This window comes from Maylandia zebra, linkage group LG18 (assembly GCF_041146795.1).
Source record: "Maylandia zebra isolate NMK-2024a linkage group LG18, Mzebra_GT3a, whole genome shotgun sequence".
Lineage (NCBI taxonomy): Eukaryota > Metazoa > Chordata > Actinopteri > Cichliformes > Cichlidae > Maylandia > Maylandia zebra.
This window is the reverse complement of record NC_135184.1, coordinates 11,946,453-11,972,068: the sequence shown is the minus strand read 5'-3', so window position 1 is coordinate 11,972,068 and position 25,616 is coordinate 11,946,453. Positions and strand designations below refer to the sequence as shown.

At 42.4% G+C, this 25,616-nt stretch overlaps 1 protein-coding gene across 17 annotated transcripts in view; it reads right to left on the bottom strand.

Moving 5' to 3' along the window:
• LOC101471578 (receptor-type tyrosine-protein phosphatase F) overlaps nt 1-25,616 on the bottom strand; it is a 174,002-nt gene that overhangs the window by 109,755 nt on the left and 38,631 nt on the right. The window contains exon 1 of one of the 17 annotated variants that reach the window (XM_076876585.1): nt 21,106-21,434. The exons of the other annotated variants lie outside the window; for them this stretch is intronic. The gene's annotated coding sequence lies outside the window, so the exon portion shown is untranslated. Of the gene's footprint in view, nt 1-21,105; nt 21,435-25,616 lie in introns of those variants that run through there. 17 annotated transcript variants of the gene reach the window in all.

The following is a 25,616-nucleotide window of genomic DNA, read 5'->3' as shown; positions in this document are numbered from 1 at the left end:
ATCGAAGTTCTGCATATTTTACATCTGTCAAGATTAATTTTCTAGCTAACAATATTTGGTTTGACATTTCCTACTTATATACATATATATATTGGTTTAAACCAAACATACTCCGCTGTCAAGTTAAAGCAGTTTATAATGAACAGAATTTCTACTGTAGGCAAGTTTATGGAAACACAATTAGCAAACCACCCATGACAAGGTGTCCAGATACAGGGAAATAATAAATGCGGCAAAGCCATAGATTTGTTTGTGTCCTCCACCTCATTATCACTTGTAACACACACACACACACACACACACACACACACACACACACACACACACTTTTTAATAAACTAAGGGGAGGCCAGGATTAATAAATTCCAGTCTCAAATTTCCTAGACTAGCAAACTGCTGTTAAAGTGCAGAAATTCTCAACAAACCCAGACTTTTTCTTTCTTTCTTTTTTTTAAAATTTACTCCACATAGTTTGAGATGTAAGTAATGATTCGGAGGCCCACAGCTACGCGAAACAATTTATGGTGCGACTGTGGTTCTCTCCAATTTGTCAAAGTGCCAAGACCACGCATCCTATAGGGAAGTGATTCTGCAGGAATGGCAGTTTGGTGAAACACAAAGGGAACATGAAAGAGAAGAATCAGTTATTGAACTGATGAAGCAGAAATGAGCCTAAATATAATGCTCCCATTCAACAGGGCATACAGTGACTTACTTCTTATGGAAGCTTTTTGTCTGTGGAGCTACATACGATACAATAGGCAGAAGAGTAAGCGGTTTAGTGATGTAATTAACAAAGAAACAATGGCAGGGTAATATCTAAAATAGTAAACTGTAGAGGACAAAAGAGCTTTGAGTGAGCTCAAAAGGAAGGGGAATATAGACACTTAACAGACACCTATCCCGGTCGCCTTGTTTGTCGTCCACGTCAGTTGCTTGTCATTTAGGTTATTAGTCCCTGTGAATGTGTGTGGCAAGGGTGTGGCCACCCATACAGAAATGTCAGTTGGCAGACAGACAATGCAGCTGCACACAGAGAGAGCCCGCAGCCTGAGTAAACACTACTATTACGCTAACTACAGGTAGCATTTCTGCTCTCCAATGTCTCTAACCCTCCTACTCATGTTCTCTATTTCTCCGTCTCTATTTAATGGGTCATCCTGAACGCTGGGAGGTGGGACAGCTGAGATATATGGCTAGCAGCGTGGGGAGCTAATCACGGCCGTCTCTGGGGCTGATAAACCCAGACCAAAGAGGTTTGTGTTGGCGTAACCTGCAAAGGCTCCATAAACACAGTTACAAGCTGAATTTCAACAGCGGTGTTTTGGCCGTTGATTAGTTTTCCATGCCCTAGAAGGCTCACACTCCCTTTTTTTTTTTTTTTTAAACCTCAGCAGTGAACACAATATCACAACACCTGTGAGAATTACTCAAGATGGTGAGCACCATATTGTAAAATGAAAGTGCAAAGTAACCAAATTAGGTTTTCCCTCTGACTCGAAAAGCCTTGCTGTGTCTACAGACTTGATGGTGCACGTCCTTTTTACAGAGCTGCAACAAGACTGCACTGAAATTCCCCCTAACAAAGGGTAATGTCCTGTGACCTATCGAATTTTACAGCCATTCTGTTTACAAGCTGATACCACAAAGTTAATTGTTAACACATTATTGCAGAGCTCAAGATTACAAGACTAAAAGACACCTACAACAGACTTGTGCACTTAAGTTGAGCAATAGAAACGATGGCGCACTGATTGTGCTGACCTACAATGAAAGCATGTGTAATAAATCAAGGTATCTTTCTGTCTAGAAGTTTATTTACCACCATTTAATAATGAGGCAATATAGGAGATGTGTAAATTTTAAGTCGACATTTACGCACAGTCTCCATGATGCGTTTTGGCGTCATTTGTGACGCATGAGGGGCAGACGTGATGCATCACGCTACTGTTATTGTCTAACGTAAGCGGCAACTTGCCTCTCAGCAGAATACAAACACCACTGCATATTGGCTTTTCCCATATGATACACTATCATCTGCAATTTGGCCTGATTATATGAACATTTAACAAAAATTCAGACACTTCCATAAATTTCCGAGTGTGGATTTACAATCGGCTCTGTTGGGCTACCAATCTTTTCAACTGCAAATCAATCTGGGAATGAATTACAATGATATGTACTACACATAGTAGAGAAGACATACCAAAGTGTCACTTCCATTTGAATTTATTGAACAAGGATTATTGGCGTTGTGGAGCAGCACAGCAAAGAGAAAATAGCTTACACAACAAAGTGCTTGCTGGCCAAAGGGGTCTGCAATAAATCAAAAGGCAGGCTCAATGTAAAACATACATTCATCAAATAAAAGAAATGCTGCATGTACATGAACCAATCAAGTGCATTAAATAGCAAGTTTTTTCTTCCTTAGCACCCATTTAAACCAGCTCACTTTAAAAACTACAGTCCAACATTCAAGTAAGAAGGTGAATTACAAAAAAAATGTGTCACTCTGTCATCTAAAGGCCGTTTCTTAACTCTACAAGCCTTGTATGGAAAATTCAATGTGAATTTTAGAGATTCTCTCATAGTAAGCTACAGTTTTTGGAGAAAACTACTATAAGCAGAAGGTTTTTCCAACAATTTCAGCCAGATTTTTCTCAGTTTTAAGCTTCCTTCAGATGCTCCCTTATTCGCAAGGGCTCGTCGCAGCGGATGAATCGGCATGTTCTGATTTGGCACAGATTTTACGCTTGAAGCAAACAGTTCCATGGATCTGTGCTTTTTCCCAGTTTTGAACTGGAGCTCTTTCACATGTTAGGCAAATGTACTAACCCCTACATTAAATTGACTGAATCTGGTGCACAACTTTGGATGGTTAGAAGTTTAGAAAAAGTATTGGAAAAACTAAAACGTTAACAAAAGTTATGTGTTCCAAAGCTTCTGACAAAATTAAATACACAAGACCAAAAAAAAAAGCAAAAAAATAATCAAACTAAAAAGGCACAAAGTTCATGTGTACAAACAGCATGCAAGTATAACATCCATGGGGCCAGGCTGCCTCTTCTTTCTCTTAGAAAGTAGAGGTGCTGAAGTCCAACATAGATTTGTGGATAACGCTTCAAAAGTGTGTGCAAAAAAGAGGCCTACAAACCTCGCTCGTCTATATCAGCTATGTTAGGAGGAATGAGGCAAAATTCCAGAGTTATTTGTGAAAAGCTTGTTGCAGAATAATCAAATCATTTGACCCATGTTAAATAATTTAAAGACAATGCTACCAAATAAGCATAGGATGTATGTTAACTTCTGACACCCGAGGAATGCAATTTATTAAATAAAAGGTGACATAAATAATTCTAAAGCTATTTATCTGACATATCATATTCTTAGAATAAAGTCAAGATTTTAAATAACCCAAGGCATGGATTAAATGTCAACCAATCTTAAATATTGAGTTTAAATGTAATTGGCCAAGGGAATAAGCTTCCAACTTCAACTGAACATAAAATCTTAATGTTATTTAGGCCAAGCTAGAATTGCTCAAAGTGGGGGCCTAAAAACTGAGCATGGTAAAAGCAAAGCTTTCTATTTACTTCAGGGTCTCTAATAGTGTATAAAGCCCACAGCCTTGCCCTAGCTGAGAGATTTAAATAGGTTTTAAGATTTCTTTTTGTTTAGTATTTATTTTAGTGATGTCTAGAAATGAATTAGTGAATAATTAATTGCTTCTGTGCAAATAGCCAAACATTAAATTAGCAATATAAACTGAGACACATTCTCAACAGCAGATGTGCACATATATATCAAAAGAAAATTCGCACTGTCGGGCAAGAAAGATGAGCTAAGACGTCACTACTTGACAGTTAGCTTGTGGACAGATGGTGCCATAAAATGACTAGGCAGGCAGCACAGAAGGCATGGACCCCCCACTCCTCCACCCCTTCGCACCACGCAGAGGACTTCAATCCCCCACCTCCTGGGCAGAAAGCCTCGTCTCCGTCAGCAAAAGACAAACAGAGTGAAGGCATGTGCACCCAAAGACTGGTAAATATAGAGCTCCATAGATCAATAACTGGCCAAACAAGAGGCAGTTGTTCAGGTTCAGCTCATCCATGGATATAATGTGGACAGACTGCAGTGTCCAGAAACAGCAGAAATTTTCCAAAAAGGAAATATTGTAAGAAGTTTAGTTTTAAATGCATATATTTTTTATTTTTTTACATTTGGCACTAAGGTGGGAATATGGGAGCAAGCTTTGTATAGTGTATGAGGATTTCATACTATTCAGCGGGTGTCTGCACTGTTCTAAATCAATTACCTCTAGTCAGTCACTGTTTGGGGTAGGGGGTATTGTAAATCAGCTTGGTGTCAGCACAGATTAGTAACTGTAAAGCGCTGGGAGTGAAGTTCTTTGGCTGGCATGGACCCTCCAGAGGCCGACATGAGAAAGAAGCTGTGGCCTTAGTGTTCGATGACAGCACAGCAACTGGTTATTGTTTGCCACAATGCTTAGTAAGGTTGGGGTGTATGAGGATGTATATAATGAGACTGGCAGATAATTTACGAAGCTTCTTCCCTTACTTTAGTGTATCCTATAAAAAGAAAATAATGCAGGACTTCAGAGACTATTGGATTTGCAATTTTTCATAAAATTAATAAAATTCTTTGATGTGTCTAGAACTTAATTACACTGTTTTTTTTTATTGAGAGGTATATCTATATTGCACACCCTAAATTTTGATTGCACATATTCACCAGACTTCTACCGATGACTATTAAGAAAAAGTGGTCATTCATAAATGAAGGAGTGAATGTTTATCTTGTTGCGATCTTGCAAGCAGCTCCTTATCTCACTACATCTGTTTATGCAGATCTACCTCGAAGGAACTGCTAAGTCAGCCACAATAACACCTTTGAAAATCAACCGCTAAACACAGACGTGAGGGTGCGCAGCTGTAGACTGTATTTATTTTATGACACAGAATGTCCTTTTTTATACAATAGCCTACTGAATGGGCTTTTGTGTTCTCAAAGGTAAAACTCACAGATGAAACTGTGCATTGACATAACTTATTATCTATCCCTACATTAGGGCATGTAGGAGTAAAAGGGAAAACAATCCACTGCGGTCTGAGGTACAGAAGAACAAACCCTGTGTTGACACAAAGAATGGTTAGACTAACTCGAGGCATAGTGGGAAAAGCACCTTGTATACAATCAGGCATTTATACCAGGTGCACAAACAAGAACACAAACGAATGCTATTCTGAGCTCTACCCTGAAACAAAAACTCCAGGTGTTACACAAAGGAAAGCTAAGACTCATGGCCAACCTGAAACAGTTAAGACTGGGCAGATTTAACTTGGGTTAGCTGCAATTGCAAATGTGGAAAAAACAAAATCCCTCAAGGTCCTGGTCCAACTTGTGTCCTGCCTTGGATTCCAGGCGGCTATCCTCTCAGCTACTGTCTAACGAGTGAAAAGAGGCAGATTCTAATAAGCTGTTCTGTCTTTCTGTCAGTCTCCGTTTCTCCATCCCCCTGCTTCCTCCTCTCTCTCCCTGACCATGCCTTCTTCTCTGTCTCTTTCTCTCTGTCTCAGCCACGAGCCAGTCTGCTGGAGCAGATGGAACCATATATCCCCATCGCTCTCCAGAGGCCGGAGGATTTAAAATGTAAAAGAGATGAGTGTGGAATAGACAGAGGCCATTCGATAAAGGGCAAGAGAAGCAGGGACTCTCAGCTTGGACAATGTTCATCAAATGAGGATAATGCTAGCAGGAAGTAACTATGCTCTAGAGCTATCAATTAGGAAGATGTAGGCTCTAAACTAACTCGGCATGTCTGCCAATAAGTTTCTAATCTAACATATTCTTCTACATGATATGAACATGAGATATCGACAAGTGTCAGGGTAGACAAAACCAAATTTTACAATACCAGAAAGTTATTAATATCAAATATAAACATCAGTTAAATGCTGTACGTGCTTTAACAAGAAACAACAAATTAACTTGATTTAGCTCATAAGATTAGAACAATGCCTCAGGTTCTTTGCTGGGCTTTTTTTTTAGCCGAATTTTTTGTTATTAAAAATAATAATAATAATAATAATAATAATAAAAGTAGATGATTAGTTGTAGTCCCAAACCAACTGAATTCTGATTGGTGCTTACTAGCCACAGGCAAAAAATAAATGAATTACAATAGTAATAATTAATTAAAATAGTACTTGGCTATCTGCTCAGATTGTGTTAGATGGAAGTTTGGAGGTAGACCTGCCTTCCTCTCCTCAGGCCACCTTTCAGGTAATGAGAAAGTATCTGGACACGGCATCTGTCGTCTGGGAAAAGATTCTGCTTCGTCCTCCATCTCTGGGTGGCAGGTTGACGGACAGGAAGAGTGAAGAACAACAGGCGGCCGAGGTCGTGAGCAGTACAATCGATCGCCAGCTGACTAGTAAGGTCCATTATACTGACAGGCCAGAGCCACAACACGACGACCTGCACTTCACCAACGTCCTCATTACTACCTATGAATCTCTCTCTGGGACCAATCTCTCTGGCCCTCGGCCCCTTCTTGCTCTATCTTGCTTTCTCTCTACGGTCCATCTCTCTGGGTAAAGCACAAAAATCATTTTCACTGCCAGTCTGATGGAAGCGTTTCAAAGGAGGAAAAAGCCACACTTAAGCACATGCACTTTGTGTTTATGCACTAGTTTAAGGAATAAATGCAAAAGAAAGACAACATGGGGTATTACATATTGTGAAACACGGGGAAATAAAGCTGAAATGTAAATTCAAGCCTGTGCTATCCTGGAAAGAATTTTAAGTGTCTGCAAAGGAAAACCTCTACCATATTAAACACTTCTTCAACCATCACCCTTTGCCTCTAGTTATACTGAAATCCTTAGTCCTTGGAAGACTTATTTATACTCTCTCCTCTACCCCACCCCCTTCCACACAGATAGGATTTACCTGCAGCTGAGACAGCCCGTAGACTATCAATTACCGCCAGTGTAGAGTCACTGTTCTGTAGCTTCACTAACAAGACGTTGACACAAAACACACACACAGTACACACAGTGTGATTACAGACCTCATCGACGCATCCAGTTAGAGAAAATCCAGGCTGACTATGAGTCAGACGATTTTAATGACTAATCAAATTGTTCGGTAAGAATCCACTTCATAAAATAATAATTAGACAAGGGCTTCTTCAGAGATTCAGTGCAAACTTACAAATACATCCAATGCAGTAAACTGTTCTAAAGTTGACATAGACAGACTTTCATTTGTGGTTTCACATGTTACAGCAGCACAAAGAACAGGAAGAAAAGTGAAGTAGAACATAACATGCCACAGATTTATTGCCATTTATAGACGAAAAAACACAAAAAAAGCTAAAAAACCAAGTAAACCTCACTCACGGTCTAACCAATCTTTATAGTCACTAATACACATACATGCTGCTCAAAGACATCTTGGGTTCGTAAAAAACAAAAAAGACATGCAATGTGGGACCTTTACTGAAGTCACTCTGTTTAGATGTGATTTCAGACTGTTTGCAAAGTGCTCAAAACAGAGATCTCACCAAATTTCTGCTGACATGTCATCTCACTCTGTGACAACGATTAAACCGAACACCAGGACGTTCCGCGTACAAGAAGACATGCAGGGACAGGTCCTGTCAGTCATCTCAACAGATCCACCCTGACGCCTAAAGTGCTTCTGTCAGGTCAGCAAATGAAAAGCCATCACAGCCAATGTTGCAGTCGCCATGATGAGGTCATCCCGTAGACTGGTTAAATGCTATCTTGCCAAGTCCTGTTAAACTTGGCTGAGCATGTTTAGGCTGAAGGCGTCAGCTTTGATTCCCAGGCTTAGCGTTTTGTTGATGCACCATCACAGGAGATAAACAGTGAGCCGGGAACCAGAAATGATGCAGGGGATGTAGGCTAAAACCAAATGAAACACTTGAGTCTGCAATCAGTAATGCTCGGTCACGTACCGAGTCCATACAGGCCACCGTAATACTGTGAAGTAAGATCTGAGAAAGCGAATTCCTTTTAAGTGAGCCATCGTGTCTAGTCGTGGCAGTAGCATTGGAATAACATATTCGGGTCAAAAAGCTAATGAATGTGCATTAACAATGACTTTTATGGAATCGCTCTATAAAGCACAACATTTTCACAGCTCCCCGTCAAACCATTAAAACCACAAAGCTCAAGAGATACTGAACCAGAGGGATCATTTGTATAAGACTTTGACCAACAAGTACAAAATGTGTTATGCATTATTTACCTCATGCAAGAAACAGATCGCTCTAACAGCAAGTTTAAAGTCCTTTCTCTGGTATAAACAGTCAACTTGGCATATATTTGAATTTAATTTCATCGCACAAAATGCAAAGGGGCTTTCCTCACTGGTTATCCATATACTTCCCCCTTCCTCAACCAGTCCTCTTGTCTAACAGTCAGCCAAAGCGGCCAAGTCTCCCATGTTTACTAATGTAGAGGCAACCCCTTTATCAGGGAAGAGATTTGTAGGGAGGAGGCAGGGGATTAGCCATCAAATTACCAGGCAGACAGCATCCCTGCTCCAGGGTTGTGAAGCAGTAATCTCTAAGGCTAAAGGGGGAGATCCAGATAAAGGTTTTGGGATTGGTGCTGTGGAACTCCAAATTGTGCATAGGCGGAATATACAAGTGTGTTTTAGGGGTTCAATATTTTTAAGCAAGCTTTCCCTTCAGTTGTTTGTTATGGAAACTACCTTCACAGAACAAGACAAGACCACATCGCATGCTTTCATGATGTTGGGCTTTGTGGCATCACAACCAAGCCCAACACCCCACAGCGCAAGTCTAGAGGAAAAGCTTTTAAGTAGGAATGCTGTAGCTAGGCAGGGCTGGTGGAATTAAGATTTCAGTGGCATTGCCCATGGTTCTTGTATTATCACCCTCCCTTAAACAAGCAGTGCTCTCCTCAGAGAATACCCCCTGGACACAGGAATGTTTCATCAATGCCGCAGCCTCCAGCATCCTTACCGGGCCACAGTGGGCCAAGAGGCGCTGCGCAGGCAGGCTATAAATAAGTCAGGCGTTATAATGAAGCCAAATGAATCTCCATCCATCTTCCCAAAACAAGCCTGGGACCCAAGAGTTCTGCAGGAGGAAGAGTTATTACCGGTGTTTGAGGATTGAGCCACAAGATGAACAAAAACTAAATGTTTGATCTTGAACGCATCCCACCACAAAACACACATTCTGTGCTCTCCAACGCAAGCATGTCCAAATCCGTGTATGAGTAGCCAAGAGTGTGAAGACTCGTTATTTCATTAGAAGTGACACGCGTGGGCTGATAAAAGAAGTGACAGGAGGGCTGATAAAGTAATGAAGCAGAATGTCGGGTTTAAGCACAGCAAGGCATTAGAAGAAATTGGGAGGCTGAGCAAACAAAGGTGCTGGTGGAGGCCCAGGGATAAATCAGCCACATGATTATACTTCCTGAACCAAGCACAGAATAAATTAAGCCTACATTTTTTTTTTTGTTTGTGCAGTTAAGCATCACAGTTATCCCGCCATAATGAAGAGGAAGGTAAAGCTGCAAAGTTCATTTCCCTTTAATGGTCGTCCAAGAGGAAGAAATCTGACCTTGTTTTACTCCAGTGAAAGACACTACCTCAGCAATAAGATCAGTATCAGTGTGCCATGGAATAACTGAGTGACATAACAGTTTAGTGCATGAATACAATCATGCAACAGAGACAACAGTGATCTCTAGCTTTCTCCACTTTCAGAAAATAGTTTAATGCATTACAGAATTTCTATTTGCCATGGTCACTGGACGTTTCGGACCTGCGCCGTCACATAGTGCACATATACAAGCGTGAGCTTTGGCCTTGTCATACATGCAGACTACAGAAAAATGCAGCTACCCCTGGAAATGGAGGCTGTTTCAATCAATGTGGAGGCGTAATGGGATGATGTGGAATTGAAATGAGTTTTGTGCAAGGGGGAAAATGTCCTCTCTGACAAAGCGGATTTGTGTTCCCGTTGAGAAACCCATGGCTGTAATGCAAAAAGCCAAGGTTTAAATGAAAGGTGCAGGGCTATGAGCACAAAACAGACCTCTGATGGTAAGCTGTAACAGGCCATAAAAGATACATTTAAAATGCAGAATAAAATATATAATGTAAACAGGAGCGCGGAAAAGGAATGAAGGGGAGGAAAGACAAGAATGTAATCTACGCTCCGAGCGCCCAGATTCGCTTCAGTTCACTTTTAACAATGACCGAAAGCTACTCTTTAACGGATGTAGTGTTTGTTTGTTTGTTTGTTTTAAACAGGACTATTTCCATTCATCGCTTACTTACTTACTTACAACAAAAATAACAATGCCATCCCTAAAATAAACCTGTCTCGGATATGATCTCGTGTCAAAACCTCAACGTGTGCGCGGATGTCAAAGGATACGCAAAGACCTACTTCGATCAAATGAGCTCTCTGCTTGGGGCAGCTGAGAAAAGCATTCTTGTCAAAACACTGGTGATTTTAGTGGTAAAGAAGGGCCTTTTTTTCGAAACCTTCTCCTCAGCACCTGTCACAACGAATAAGTCGCTGTCTGCAAGAAGGAAGTGTCACAAATAAAAGCACAAAGTGACTATCAGCACAGCTAGCACATCACACAGGCAGTGGACGCTGATTGACATCGCACATTATGCGGGATGTATCTGTCACACTCATAAACATGTTAACTGTGTAAACATGTTTATTTAGTATTGAGAATTGGGCCTCGTCAACATAAAACAACTACCTATGACCTTGTCAGCGTCGGGCAACAATTGCTGACACCCAACGAATGAACACCCCCCTCGCCTCTGCCAAGATTTTAAAGTCTGAGACCAAAGAATTTGTTTAAGCATCAGCATCAAAGCTTTGAACTTGAACAACCCAACAAACCCTTCTGTGTTTTCTATTTACAGTATGTGTCGCAGCAAATGTCTTGCTCCACTGACACAGCCGCCTTCACAGAGATTGATCTGTGATTGTAAGCAACTTCTTTCTTGTCCCAACAGGCATGAGAGTGATTAAGCAAATCTGTCATGCGTTAACAAGTCATTACACATCACCCAATCCACCAATGATGAGAAATCAAGTTCTATGGAAAAATCCATATGCTCATGTAGCCCAGCTAGAAAAAAAGAGCAGTGGAAAGTAGTTTTTTTTTCATGTATAATGTAAAGAATTTAGTCATTTCTTTTATGTTTAAAGGAAGATGTGGACCAATAAGATTATCTGTTGTCATTTAACTTGGCCAATCAGCAATGAGCTCCCAGTGACCCTTGCTGTTGACCTTGATCACATGATTTCCTGTGTTGCCATTTCGTTCCTGTTCATATAATGCCATGTGCCAGAGAAACTAATGTTCCCGAAGTCGAATCGCTAGGAGTTAAAAGCAAGTCTGCTGCAGTTGTTTTTGGTTGTTCAGAGTTTCACCCTGTCAACGGTCAGGTTTTTTTTTGTTATCTGGTAAAAGGATGACTCGACAGACGGACCCAGTCTGAAGCAAGCCCCATCGAGGAGCAGTGATTCCACAGTTCCAGTTAACTGGATGGCGAGCCAACCCGAAATTGAAAAGGATTTGCCAAGGTTTTATTGAAGCCAAAGTTTCGTTCCCATTGAAGCTTCAGATACCTGCAGGACTACGAACTTTCTTCCTTCATCGGAGTGTGGTAGGACAAACATTAAACAAACTGAACGGGCCCCAACGATCCATCAGTTATCAGACATTATCCACTCATATAATTGACTCAGAGAAAGCTGTATGCGCGCACTTTTATTTAGTTTGTTATTTTGGGGGAAATATTTTGTATTTTATTTTATTGTTTTTTCATTACATTGTTGCAGCTGCTGTGTGTCAAATATAACAAATTTGTGAACAGTATATTGTGGTGTGGTCTCTTCTTATTGGTGTTTATACCTTGGGCTCCTGCCGATCCTAGATCTTCTGATACTGGCTAGTGGGAGTTCGGTCATTCTTAATAATAATTCACAAGTTGGGTTACATAAGTGGCGAGCCAGCCAGGAGCCTAAGAATTTTTAAACATCAGTAATGAGAAATTGTGTCTGACATGGATTTTGTCCAGCGCTCAGGTGTAAAAATTCCCAATGCAGTTATTGTGAGTGGGATCACGAAGTCAGAGAAAGATGAAGAAGTTTTAGAGTTTTTGAAAAAGTATGGTGGTGTTAAAACCCTTTTGCCAGTGGATGATGCTACCTCAGAGTTTCATCAAAACCTGATTGTTGAGTACTCAAGTGGCTCAGCTGTAGAAGCTTTAGAGCCTCTTATGCCATACAAGTATGTTGCAGAGGGTGAACCAAATGTCTCTTACTGTGTGAGGGCCTTGGCAAGCGTTTACACTGCTAAGGTGGGTGAAGGTGTCACGAAGTCATACTTGGCTGAATTAAAGGGCTTGGCTAAGCTCAGTGGCAAAACCTATGAGGAAGTATTGAAAGAGATGATATCACAAATCTGTGAGACAACTGAGAATACAGATGAGGCACCTTCTGTCTTACATGATAGCATTGTTGATGAGACACCAATACCACAGCCCCAGTTGCTTTCAGGTCCCTCAAGGGTAAGCAGTGACCAAGGTGTCTCAACTCCAGTTCCACCCTTGCGTGTACAGAAGCCTTCAATAGTGATTAGTGATGTAAATCCCCCTGAAGTTCAGAAGGTCGTTGTTGAGCATATTTTAAGGAAGGATGACATTGGATCACAGATCCATTCTTCAATGCGCATCCGTTCCTTCTCAGGGAAAACTCCCAGGCCTAACAATGAGACAGACTATGAGACTTGGCGCTCACACATTGAGCTGCTTTTAAGTGACCCCAGTATGACCCATCTGCAGGTGTCCAGGAAGATTTTAGAGAATTTGCTTCCACCTGCAGTTGATGTGGTGAAGTGCTTGAGTCCCAGCGCACCCCCAGTAGCCTATCTGCAGTTGCTCGATTCAGCCTTCGGCGCTGTAGAGGATGGTGAGGAGCTTTTTGCTCAGTTCATGAATACCCTTCAGGACCCAGGCGAGAAACCATCAGCTTTCCTCCATCGTTTACAGCTAGCACTAAATTTAGCAGTAAAAAGGGGGGGTATTCCACCTGATGATGTAGACAAACATCTCCTCAAGCAGTTTTGTAGGGGGTGTTGGGATAGTGGATTGCTCTCCAGTCTGCAACTTGAACACAAGAAAAACTGTCCACCGTCATTTTCAGAGCTCTTGCTAATGTTGCGTACCGAAGAAGATAGACAAGCTGCAAAGGTTGATAGGATGAAAAAGCACATTGGTTCATCAAAACGAGTATCTGTCCATGCTCAGAGTTCCTGTGTTTGTGCAGGCGTAAGAGAAAGCCCACAGTGTGGTCCGAAAGCTATTGAGGAACTTCAAAAGCAGATAGCTAGCTTGCAGAGTCAGCTAGCCTCATTTGCATCACAGGAAAAGCTAAGTGAGCGTGCCAACAAGAAACCGGTTAAAAAGACAACCTGTAAATCGAAAATGGACAACACACATCAAGAAGTGCATCGATTAGCCGGAGTAAAACAGACAGGCAGGCCCAGGCCTTGGTATTGTTTTCACTGTGGGGAAGATGGGCATATTGCCACTTCTTGTACAAACCCTGCAAATTCTGCACTAGTTATTGAAAAGAAGAAGCAGTTGGAGAGGAGGCAGCACGCGTGGGAAAGTCAAAGTTGTCCCAGCGACTCCAGTTCACCTTTAAACTAGATCCAGTCTCTGTTGTGGGACAGACAGAGGCTGAAGAACATGCGCAGCGTCCCACAGACGTAAAGATTGTCAGCAAAGCAGGCAAGTGTGTGGATCTAGAGCACTCCAGTAGTGAAAAGCAATCCTTCAGGCTTCCAAAGGGTCTGATTGGTACCAGGAGCACTGCTGAAGTGATAATTGAAGATAAAACATTTAGTTGTCTGCTAGATACCGGCTCGCAAGTGACTACTATCCCCCAATCCTTTTATGAACAACACATGTCAGTGCAGGACATCAAGCCTCTCTATGACCTCTTGGAGGTTGAAGGGGCGAATGGACAGGCTGTACCTTATTTGGGCTACATTGAAACTACTGTCACTTTTCCAAAAGAATTTCTTGGTATGTCTATTGAGGTGCCCACATTAGCTCTCATAGTTCCTGACGTTCGAGCTACCTCAGGGTCCTACTTACTCATAGGGACAAATACACTTGATGTGTTGTATGACATTTATTGCAAAGCTAATCCAGGAGATCCCAAGACATTTCCTCACGGCTACAAAGCGGTCATTAAGGTGCTTGAACTCAGACACAATCAGTCTAACGTCAGTCACCATGGTGTTGTAAAACTGAAGGGCAGAATCTCTCAGGTTGTCCCAGCAGGGGCCACAGTGGTTTTGGAGGGTGTCTCTACTGCCAGCGGTCTTCAGCATGAACAATCAGTTGTTGTTGAGCAGCCTTCCAGTTCCTCTCTACCTGGTGGTCTGCTAGTGAACACTTGTCTGGTTGACCTGTCCAAACAACGACCCTTTAGGCTTCCAGTTGTGATTACCAACCAATCTGAACATGACATTGTCATTCCTGCTAAATGTCAAATTGCTGACATTAGCGCTTACCAATGTATTTTGTCAAAGGAGCAGAGTGTGGTTAACTTGCAAAAGGCAGATCTCACTCAAGAGGCCAATTGTAACTTCAACTTTGGAGAGTCCCCAATCCCTCCCGAGTGGAAGGGTCGTATCACACGACTCCTTAACAACATGCCAGATGTATTTGCGCAACATGACTTGGACTTTGGAAGAACCGACAAGGTGACTCACCACATCAAGCTCTCAGACGAGGCTCCTTTCAAACACCGTGCTCGTCCGCTACACCCTCAAGACATTGAGGCTGTCCGTAGGCACATTCAAGAGCTTCTTGATACAGGTGTAATCAGAGAGTCCGAGTCTCCCTTCTCTTCGCCCATTGTGGTAGTCCGTAAAAAGAATGGCCAGGTCCGGTTGTGCATAGACTACAGAAAACTCAACCTTCAGACAATAAAGGATGCTTACACGCTTCCTAAGCTTGAAGACACCTTCGCGGCTCTCTCTGGTTCCCATTGGTTTTCTGTGCTTGACCTAAAGTCTGGATATTATCAAATCGAGGTAGATGAAGTGGATAAACCCAAGACGGCCTTTGTCTGCCCTTTGGGCTTCTGGGAATTTAACCGCATGCCGCAAGGCCTGACAAATGCGCCAAGCACATTCCAAAGATTAATGGAGAAGTGCATGGGGGATATGCATTTGAAAGAGGTGCTAGTTTTCCTCGACGACTTGATAGTGTTCTCAAAGACCCTGGAAGAACATGAAACAAGGTTGTTGGAGGTGCTCACTCGGTTGAGAGAGTTTGGATTAAAGTTATCACCTGAAAAGTGTGTGTTTTTCCAGACCTCAGTGCGGTACCTGGGACACATAGTGTCCAGAAATGGAGTTGAGACAGATCCAGAGAAAATCTCTGCCCTTCGTACTTGGCCAGTTCCTCAGACCCTCAGGGAATTGCGATCTTTTCTTGGGTTCGCTGGCTATTATCGAAGGTTCGTAAAAGACTATTCCAGCATTGTGAAGCCCCTCAATGATCTGACTCAGGGCTATCCTCAATCAACCAAAAGGGGTAGATCAAGAGACAGCCAAGAGCATTATCACCATCCCAAAGAGCCGTTTGGGAACCGTTGGACATCAGCTTGCCAGCAGGCATTTGAGTCAGTTATTGAAAAGCTGACAACTGCCCCTGTCCTAGGGTTCGCTGACCCTCAAAAGCCTTATGTGCTCCACACTGATGCTAGCACTACAGGCCTTGGTGCTGTCTTGTACCAGGAGCAGGAAGGGCAGTTACGTGTCATAGCCTATGCAAGCAGAGGGCTGTCGCATAGCGAGTCTCGATACCCAGCGCACAAATTAGAGTTTTTGGCGCTTAAGTGGTCAGTAACAGAAAAGTTTAGTGACTACCTATATGGGAATCACTTTACTGTTGTCACTGATAGCAATCCCTTGACGTACATATTGACGACTGCAAAACTTGATGCAACGAGCTACAGATGGCTCGCAGCTTTGTCTACGTTCACATTCAAGCTGCTGTATCGTCCTGGGAAGCAAAACTGGGATGCGGATGGGTTATCCCGTAGACCCCACGGAGCTCTTGTGGATGATCTGAAATCCCAGAAAGAGAGGGAGCGCATTTTCCAGTTCACTCAGGGTCATCTCGCTGATCTTGAAAATCTCGAGGAAGCCAACCAAGCGGTTGTGAAAGCCATTTGTGAAAGACAGTCAGTGTATAGCGCCAGCTCTGTTAATCCGAGTTTGGATGGCTGTGTTACTCTTGTTGAAACTCTTGCTATGTCCTCTGATGCTGTGCCTGACTGCTATGGACAAGAAGATGAGTTTGGAGGATTGCCTGTTATTCCTCAACTGACTGAGGCTGAGTTGATGGATAAACAGAGAGCTGACCAATGTCTAAGGCATGTCATATCCCAACTTGAGCATGGGGTAAGCCCACCGCCTACTTTAAGGGGTGAACTTCCAGATCTTCCACTCCTACTTCGAGAGGTTGGTCGGTTTCAGCTTATAAATGGCATCTTATACCGGAGACGCCAGCTCGGGTCTCGGGTATCTCACCAGCTAGTACTGCCCCCAGAGCTCAGAGAGACTGTTTTGAGCAGTCTGCATGACCATATAGGTCATATGGGCATTGAGCGCACATTAGATCTCGTTAGGGCCAGATTCTATTGGCCCAGAATGGCCTTGGATGTAGAGAGGAAAATAAAGACCTGTGGTAGATGTGTGCGCAGAAAGGCGTTGCCTGACAGAGCTGCACCGTTAGTCAACATCAGTACCACAAGGCCACTGGAACTGGTTTGTATGGACTTCCTCTCTCTCGAACCAGACAAAAGTGGAGCTAAAGACATCCTTGTGATCACTGATCACTTTACTAAGTATGCAATTGCTATACCAACATGCAATCAAAAGGCTCGCACAGTAGCTAAGTGCCTATGGGACAATTTTATTGTGCATTACGGGTTCCCAGAAAAGTTGCACAGTGATCAGGGACCTGATTTTGAGTCTCGCACAATAAAAGAGCTCTGTCAGATGGCTGGCATACAGAAGGTTAGAACTACTCCCTACCATCCCAGAGGAAATCCAGTGGAGCGGTTCAATCGCACATTGCTGGACATGCTAGGCACTCTTCAAAACAAAGACAAGTCTCACTGGCGTGATTTTGTGAAGCCCCTTGTTCATGCTTATAATTGCACCAGGAATGAGGTGACTGGATTTGCACCGTACGAGCTTATGTTCGGTCGCCAGCCTCGCCTGCCGGTGGATTTGGCTTTTGGGCTGCCGGTGAAAGAGGAGCAACAGATTTCACACTCACAGTACGTGCAAAATCTGAAATCCCACTTACAAGAGAGTTACAAGGTAGCTACTGGAAATGCTGCCAAGATAGCAGAAAAGAATAAATCCAGATTTGACAGGCGTGTGACTATTTCAGATCTGGAGGTAGGGGACAGAGTATTAGTCAGAAATGTCCGCATTCGTGGAAAAAACAAGATTGCAGACAAGTGGGAGGCAGCCATCTACATAGTCGTAAGCAGAGCAGGATCCCTTCCAGTGTATACTGTGAGACCTGAGAAGAAAGATGGTCCACTGCGGACATTGCATAGGGACCTATTACTCCCTTGTGGCTATCTCCCCAACGAGAGTAGTGACAAGCCTGTAGGGCAGACACAAAGACGCAGGCCAGCAACACGTCTCAGTCCAGTTGCAGACTCCGATCAATTCTCAGAGGCTGAGGATGAGATTTTCCCCAATTACTGGTTCAGAGACGCCCCCAGTTCTGAGATACCTACGGTCACCATTCATCAAGAAACGCACCCTTATTTATCAGTGTCTTCTGGGGAAGATGCACAACTTCCAGAATTTTGTCCCTCAGTTAAAGGTTCTACTGCTCGATATCCAAGCTGCAATCCACAGACTGACCAGTTATGTAACTTACCTGTTGACAGTCCAGATTCAGCAACTCTTCCAGTGTCTGAGAGTCACTGTCATGACACAGAAATCGTGAGCGATGACCAAAATCCACCAGCAGAGATGGAGACCGAAAGGATTGCACCTGGAAGTGATTGTCATGACTTGAATCCCGGGTTATCTTCTCTTGCTCCAAACCTGTCTACGGATGTTGAGGCGGCAGGTCGAACTGAAATGGGATTGTCAAATGAGTCACCAACAGATGAATCTCCTGAAGAGCTCTCAGTAGACCAGACACTGATTGGAAGCCAAGACCAACCTGGTTCTGCTAGACGATCAAATAGGGAGCGAGAACCGCCTAAACGCCTTCAGTATGTGAAACTTGGGCATCCACTTATAGCGGTGGTGCAATCTCTGTTCCAGGGTTTAACCACGGCTTTTACAGACATTTTGGATGAGGGTTATCACCCATTAGATTGCCCTGTCCAGACCCATCAGACAGTAATTACCCAACCATTGCCATGCAACGGGGCGTGCATGAGTTCAGTGGGGGAGGTTGTAGCCCAGCTAGAAAAAAAGAGCAGTGGAAAGTAGTTTTTTTTTCATGTATAATGTAAAGAATTTAGTCATTTCTTTTATGTTTAAAGGAAGATGTGGACCAATAAGATTATCTGTTGTCATTTAACTTGGCCAATCAGCAATGAGCTCCCAGTGACCCTTGCTGTTGACCTTGATCACATGATTTCCTGTGTTGCCATTTCGTTCCTGTTCATATAATGCCATGTGCCAGAGAAACTAATGTTCCCGAAGTCGAATCGCTAGGAGTTAAAAGCAAGTCTGCTGCAGTTGTTTTTGGTTGTTCAGAGTTTCACCCTGTCAACGGTCAGGTTTTTTTTTGTTATCTGGTAAAAGGATGACTCGACAGACGGACCCAGTCTGAAGCAAGCCCCATCGAGGAGCAGTGATTCCACAGTTCCAGTTAACTGGATGGCGAGCCAACCCGAAATTGAAAAGGATTTGCCAAGGTTTTATTGAAGCCAAAGTTTCGTTCCCATTGAAGCTTCAGATACCTGCAGGACTACGAACTTTCTTCCTTCATCGGAGTGTGGTAGGACAAACATTAAACAAACTGAACGGGCCCCAACGATCCATCAGTTATCAGACATTATCCACTCATATAATTGACTCAGAGAAAGCTGTATGCGCGCACTTTTATTTAGTTTGTTATTTTGGGGGAAATATTTTGTATTTTATTTTATTGTTTTTTCATTACATTGTTGCAGCTGCTGTGTGTCAAATATAACAAATTTGTGAACAGTATATTGTGGTGTGGTCTCTTCTTATTGGTGTTTATACCTTGGGCTCCTGCCGATCCTAGATCTTCTGATACTGGCTAGTGGGAGTTCGGTCATTCTTAATAATAATTCACAAGTTGGGTTACACTCAGCCCATAATTACTTTTGAGGAATCCGTTAGGGAGAGAGATTGAGTGACTGACTGTTCCTCACAGGGTAATTTATTCAGAAGGAAAGACTTCAACCAAGACACCCTTTTGAGCAAAGCATATTATATAGGCCATGTTTGGTCTGGGAATTTAATAAAAGAGCAGTGGTACACAAATGGCTGCAGTTATTTCCTCAGGACATCACTTAATGTTTCTCTGGAACGTTAGTGCTGATGAGGGGGCTGAGGCACAGTCGCAAAAGAGGACGGCCTGCCCGGCGGAGGTGAAGGACATCGACTTACAGATCACCCAAGAGGTGGACAAGGGTCGCTCTGTTTCAACAAATGACCACAGTTGACAGTTTGTCATTTTTGTGACACTACAGAGCTGCTGAGTGGACATTTTGAACCAAACTGAACCATCTTTTTTTTTTTCAAGTAAGTCTAAGGGAACCACTTGAGATCAGCACTAACAGAGGTAGATTCCACACTGAACAAAAAAGAAAAAAAAAACAACAACCGATTTTTGGTACAAATAGCACAAAGTTCCCATTACAGCAGAGCAGACTTATGGGGACGTCTGGCCCTTTCAAAGGCCAAACAAAATGAAACAAACATGCTGTCTTGGCTGTGTTTTTTGAAAGCTTAAGACAGCTTTGATGGAAAAGGTCAAAGTAAAAGATTTTCCCACTGACATCAACCCTCCTTTTGTGCTCCAGAGTTACTGAGTAACAACTGCCACATTTTCTGTGGCCAAGAACTCGGTCAAAAACTTTCTCAGTTGAAAGATTTATCACACAACTGCATCTGAAGGGAACATTTAGAGCTGGTTAAACGGGATCAAAAAGAGTCCTGCAGATTTACTCATAACGGTGTACTTCACAATTATAGGAAAAGCAAAATTTGAAGACACACAAAGAAACACCCATTACAGCATATGCTTTGTGGCAACCAAGACTCAACCATTTTCCACAAATCACATTTTGTGACTTTCAGAAGTTCTCCTCTGCAATTATCTGGGATTTCAAAGCCTTTCGTAGCCAACTTCTAACTGAAATTCTTGTTCCTGAAATTTTACCCTCGAGATTGCCCAGGGAGATATAGACAACTGAAAAAGCAGGTTGTTTAGCCTCAGCATAGGCCTAATGCAGTAGAGCTGCAGGGTGTCTAACCTTAGCAGCGGTAGCTAAGGGACATTCTATGGCCCTTCTTTTCAAAGTCCTCTGAATACGTAGGGGAGGGCTTGCACCAGACAAGGCAATTTGCCAGAGAGCCAGCCAATAGAGCTAAGCCAACACGAGGTTAAACTATTGTTTTGGCTTCACAAGCAAGAGTGAGCAAGGACAAAAGTAAGGGAGACAAAAGAGTAGTAAGAAAATACCTGACCACTGAAGTGTAACACATCAACTTATATTGTTACTTTTATTATACCAAGCAAGTTGCAAGAAGTTAGATCCCAAAACAAAAACCAGGGTACTGGGAGAGGGATACACAGGCAAATGAAATTCACACCATCTTACACAGTTCACCCACTTTCAAAAAAAATGCACCTGTGCCTCTTTACTTGTTTTAGGAACTACAAAACTGTTTTTTTCATGTCAGGCTGATTATGTGGCAAAAAATTCGAACTTACCCATGTATCTAAGGTAGGTCCACTTAAATAAAGAAATATTTTAAAGAAATACTTTTTATTCCTCTTTATTGCGAGGCACTTATTCCAGAAAGCAAGTTTCCAAATCCTACAAAAGAAAATCCAGCAGTATCGGAAAAGATTATTCCTGAAAGTGAGAGATACCCTGTGTGAGAGAAAGTCGTCTCCAGTTCCTGCTTAGTTATTCCATTCACAGCATTTCATTAAACCAGAAGAACTGTCTTTTTGCTCTCCAGTAATAAGTTTCCAGCTGTGGCTATATCGCAGAGTAGCTTGGGAAGAGATCCTTCAGAGTCACAGCTTGTTCACACACTGAGGGGCAGTCGGGGACTGCCTGGGAGAAGCCAAACCCACCGTGTGATGTCATGGTGTCAGATTTCAGTATGAAAAGGGAGGAGGCTTTACCTTTTTGAACTCTGACCAATGATCATCTTGTGGTTTACCTGCACGTAGAAGGGAAGGAGTATATGTGATTGTGATGCACTCCCGCTGCTTAGAGACTGTATCTGGCTCTTATCTATTGATCACCTTCCAGGGAAAAGACTGTCCCAGTGTAAGCTCACACAGGCTAATGAGCCCTCACTCTTGCTTTGAAATGAAAGTCAAGCATCTGCCCTGCCATTATTAGTGAAACTTAACTGGTTAACTAAGTTTGACCTTGAGACTTAAACAAGTATTCCCCAGGGACTGTGATAATACATGCCCGCCAATGTGTTTTGTGGATAACGTAACAGTTACAAGAATATTTTTTCCTTCTATCTATATATTGGAAAAAAAGGAGAAGATGCGTCAGGGGGGATAAATATGCAAAACCCTCATTCTTAAAACTGCAAGGCATCGAGTACACACATACACGACTCGCAAACACACTGGTTCTCACTCCCCCTGGTCAAACTCTGCTAGCCATGGAGCTAATCATCCACAACAGATGTTCAGAAATGTTCAGTCGGATTTATGACGGAGCTCAGAGGAACAGCCAAGTCAGCCTCTGGTGCTGTTTTCTCTTCTGTCCTACAAGGACAAGGGATTGCACCGAGAGAGGATGTCAGCACAACCATTCTCTTCCCCAAAAACATTCCCTCTCTCTCTGAGCTTCGCCATGCGAGACGCCCGTGCCTTAATAGCTCACAGAGCCTCCGGACCTTGGGGAGAGGTTTGCTCATTTATCCCAATGATACTGTGTGGACTGTAACTTGACTCATTGAACAGCGCTTCGACAATGTTTCACCCTCCACATAATGATGTGGGTTTTTTTATATATATATATATATATATATATATATATATATATATATATATATATATATATATATATATATATAGTGGAAATTCTGTTCAATGACTCAATGAATTCAAAGAAAGGATAAGATTTTAAAGACAGGCCATCATTTTGCAATAATATTTAAATGATTCATATTACTTAGATTTTAATGTAAGTGGAACTAAGTTTTAAGAATTGGACTGCTGTGGGCTAGTTTCATTCTGGAAAGTGCCAGTATAGTAACTTTAATAAACTAACATAACAAAAGACAATCACAATGAGATTCTATAAAGGACAAATAAAGCTTTTTACCAAGAGTAAGAATGTTGAATCTGTTCCAGGCTTAAACTTTACTGGAGGAAATGGCAAACTGCAACGTGCTCTACATTTCTCTTTGTTGTTAACAATGGAAGACAGTCTGATTTTACTGGAGGCTGCAGATCTGAGAACACAACAGACATTTCTGCAAGAGAAAGAATTGTTTTATCTTTAACATTCTTTCTAGCTTATAACAAATTGGATGTGGGTCATCTGATTAAAAAGTGATTCAATTTGAAGGGACTAAAATATAAATATATTTCAGCTGCATGGGCTTAAAAAAAGAAGAAGAAAAAAAACGGAACTGAAAGACAAATGGGGATATCATGCATGCACCATGGATAGAAACTTACTGAAATCTACATCACAACTATCTGCAAAAAAGGAGAACAGAACAATCTGGATGTTTTGGAAGCCTCGTATTTTCTTAGACTCTCTTGAGAGTTTGAGAGAACCTTCTGGAAAATAATTATTACACCCACACATCCCCGGGGAGAGGAGAAAAAGTATATCTGTGGGTGTAAACAGCTTGTGCCACATCAAATGTCAAATGAATCTGGGATGAAACTGTTGAACAAATCACACTTAAGTAAAAGGCAGGAGTAAAGATCATTGGTCGGTGGTCCCAACAGCAGTGTGGGAGAGAAAATTAATTTTAAGCTACAGTCATGTTTGCTACTGTATTGTGTCAGCTGCACAGCATGAACTGTTTCAAATGTAATCTCATTTTAATGTAATGTAAAACTCAAAACACAGATGGAACCTGAGCAGTAAGAACCCCCCCGCCCAGATGCAAGATTAAAACTGTTGCCTCGAGTGAGGTTTTGAGGCTCAGGCTGTTTTAGGACTTATCTTTGGCCCCACCCCCCACCCCCTTCAAAGAGCTCGGATTGAGTTGGAAGCACCCCCACCAAGAGAATTTATAACATTGTGACAACCACCCATCCCCCGCTCATTTCATTAGGCTGAAAAAAAGGGGTTGACAACCTCTTCAATCTGAAGGAGCCAGCCTCTCCTTGATTTAGGCCAGTCTGCAAGCCTCAGTTAATACATTTTAGGGTAAATTTGATTTATTTATTTTTTAAGATAGCTTTTTTTTTTCTGGCTTTATTTTAAATGCATGGATAAAATCTGTTGTGCAACTCCAGGATTATTTGCAGGTGAAGAGCCAATGAATCAAACTATCTTAACTCAGCTTCTCTGTGGTACCTTCATTCATCTGATGGGATGCTGCACTGGCTGCTGCAGGATGGGATGAATCACACTGGCCCTGGGCTTTATCAATATATCTGTCTGCACCATCTAACAAGTCTCCCAAAACATTTTAAGAGGGTTCTGCTTCGAGGTAAGTTTCTTGGTATAGATCCAGCAGAGTACCAAGCAAATGAATGACCACAGCATTACAAAAATAAGACATATTTGTTGAAACACTGCAGTCTAAAATAATGTATAGCCGTATGTAAACATATAATTTCTCCACAAAAATTTAAAAATCCTTAAAAAGCACTCCAAACAGATGTGGTTTATTTTCCCATTCAGTGGAATAGTTGATGGACAGAACTGTGGCTGCATGCCAGTGAAAAAATGCTGACCTGTGTCGTAAACACTGAGCTGTGAAAGTCAGTGTGCTGCTGCTGCTGATGGGCTCTTAAGACTAGCACTATGTCATCGTGCCCATAAGCACAGCTGGGTAACACCTGTTAGTTTAGAATTCCCAGTCCAGTTCACAATTTAGTGAGGCTTGGTTACTGCCATTAGTCTGTGAGCTAATTCACCCCCAGATAGTGTGCTGTGGTATTTACATTACATACATGGTTCATATCATAACTTAAAATAAATCTGCAGGAAGCACGTAGCAGCAATATATACAAACATACACATATACACTAATATATACATGAGGTCACCCGGGGGATTATAAAAAGCAGCTCTTGCACAGAGTAAGTAAACCACAAAATGGCTAGCTTTAAAATGCAGCACAAATGTATCTTTTGCGACTTCTGCCTAACAGTCGCACCACCAAGGACGCACTTTTGGCCCTGATTTTTTTCTCAAGACTGTCTGCAGATAACACTGGCTCCAACACTGAGAGGTAGTGATGGTACATGGCAACAGGAGGTGTAAAAAAGACAAGGACACAGAGCACATAAAAACACAGATAAGATTGGTCTCATGGAGCTGACCTTCAGTGGGTACTGGCGTGTGTACATGCTTGTACAACTATAGGCCCATGTTATGTAGTTCATGTGAATTTGTGCATATGTCTCTGTGCCTCTTTGCCCTATAATGTCTCCATAGTGCTGGGTGTATATGCTTACTGTTACTGAGTGACAGAATCAAAGTACAGAAAAAAAAAAAAGGGTGGAACTTCTACAGGAATGCACCTCTTGTCTACTACTACTGGTTGAAAAACAACTAGCGCTCTCCATTACACTGTGCTGCTCACAACTAGCAGGGCAAGCTCTCTAAGGGGGAACAGCAGAGCATGCCGCCGAATGCATGAGACAAATCATTTTTATCTGGGACCCCGGCGGGTATTGACAAACCGGGGATGCATTTAGATAGCCCAATTAAAATGGGGAAATGAAGCGACATTGAGGCACTTTACAGAGCTGTGGCCCTCTCTACCCTCTAGCCTTTTGTGCTCCTTGAGCCCTCCAGAGTATGACTTCCTTGCATATGGCACTCGGTGAGGGGGTATGGGGGTGGCAGGCAAAGCAAAGAAGCGGGTGGCTCGGAAAAGTTGCTTTCGGGTGAAATATGCAATATGAGAAGCAATACTGAGCCCGAGTGACATTGCATCATTTATACTGTTTCATCTTGCATGCCTAATTCTTGCACAGTGCTGCTCCCGAGGAGTTGTACTGGCTGCTCTAGCACTAAGATGATCTCCAGTGGGTGAAAAGGCATATAA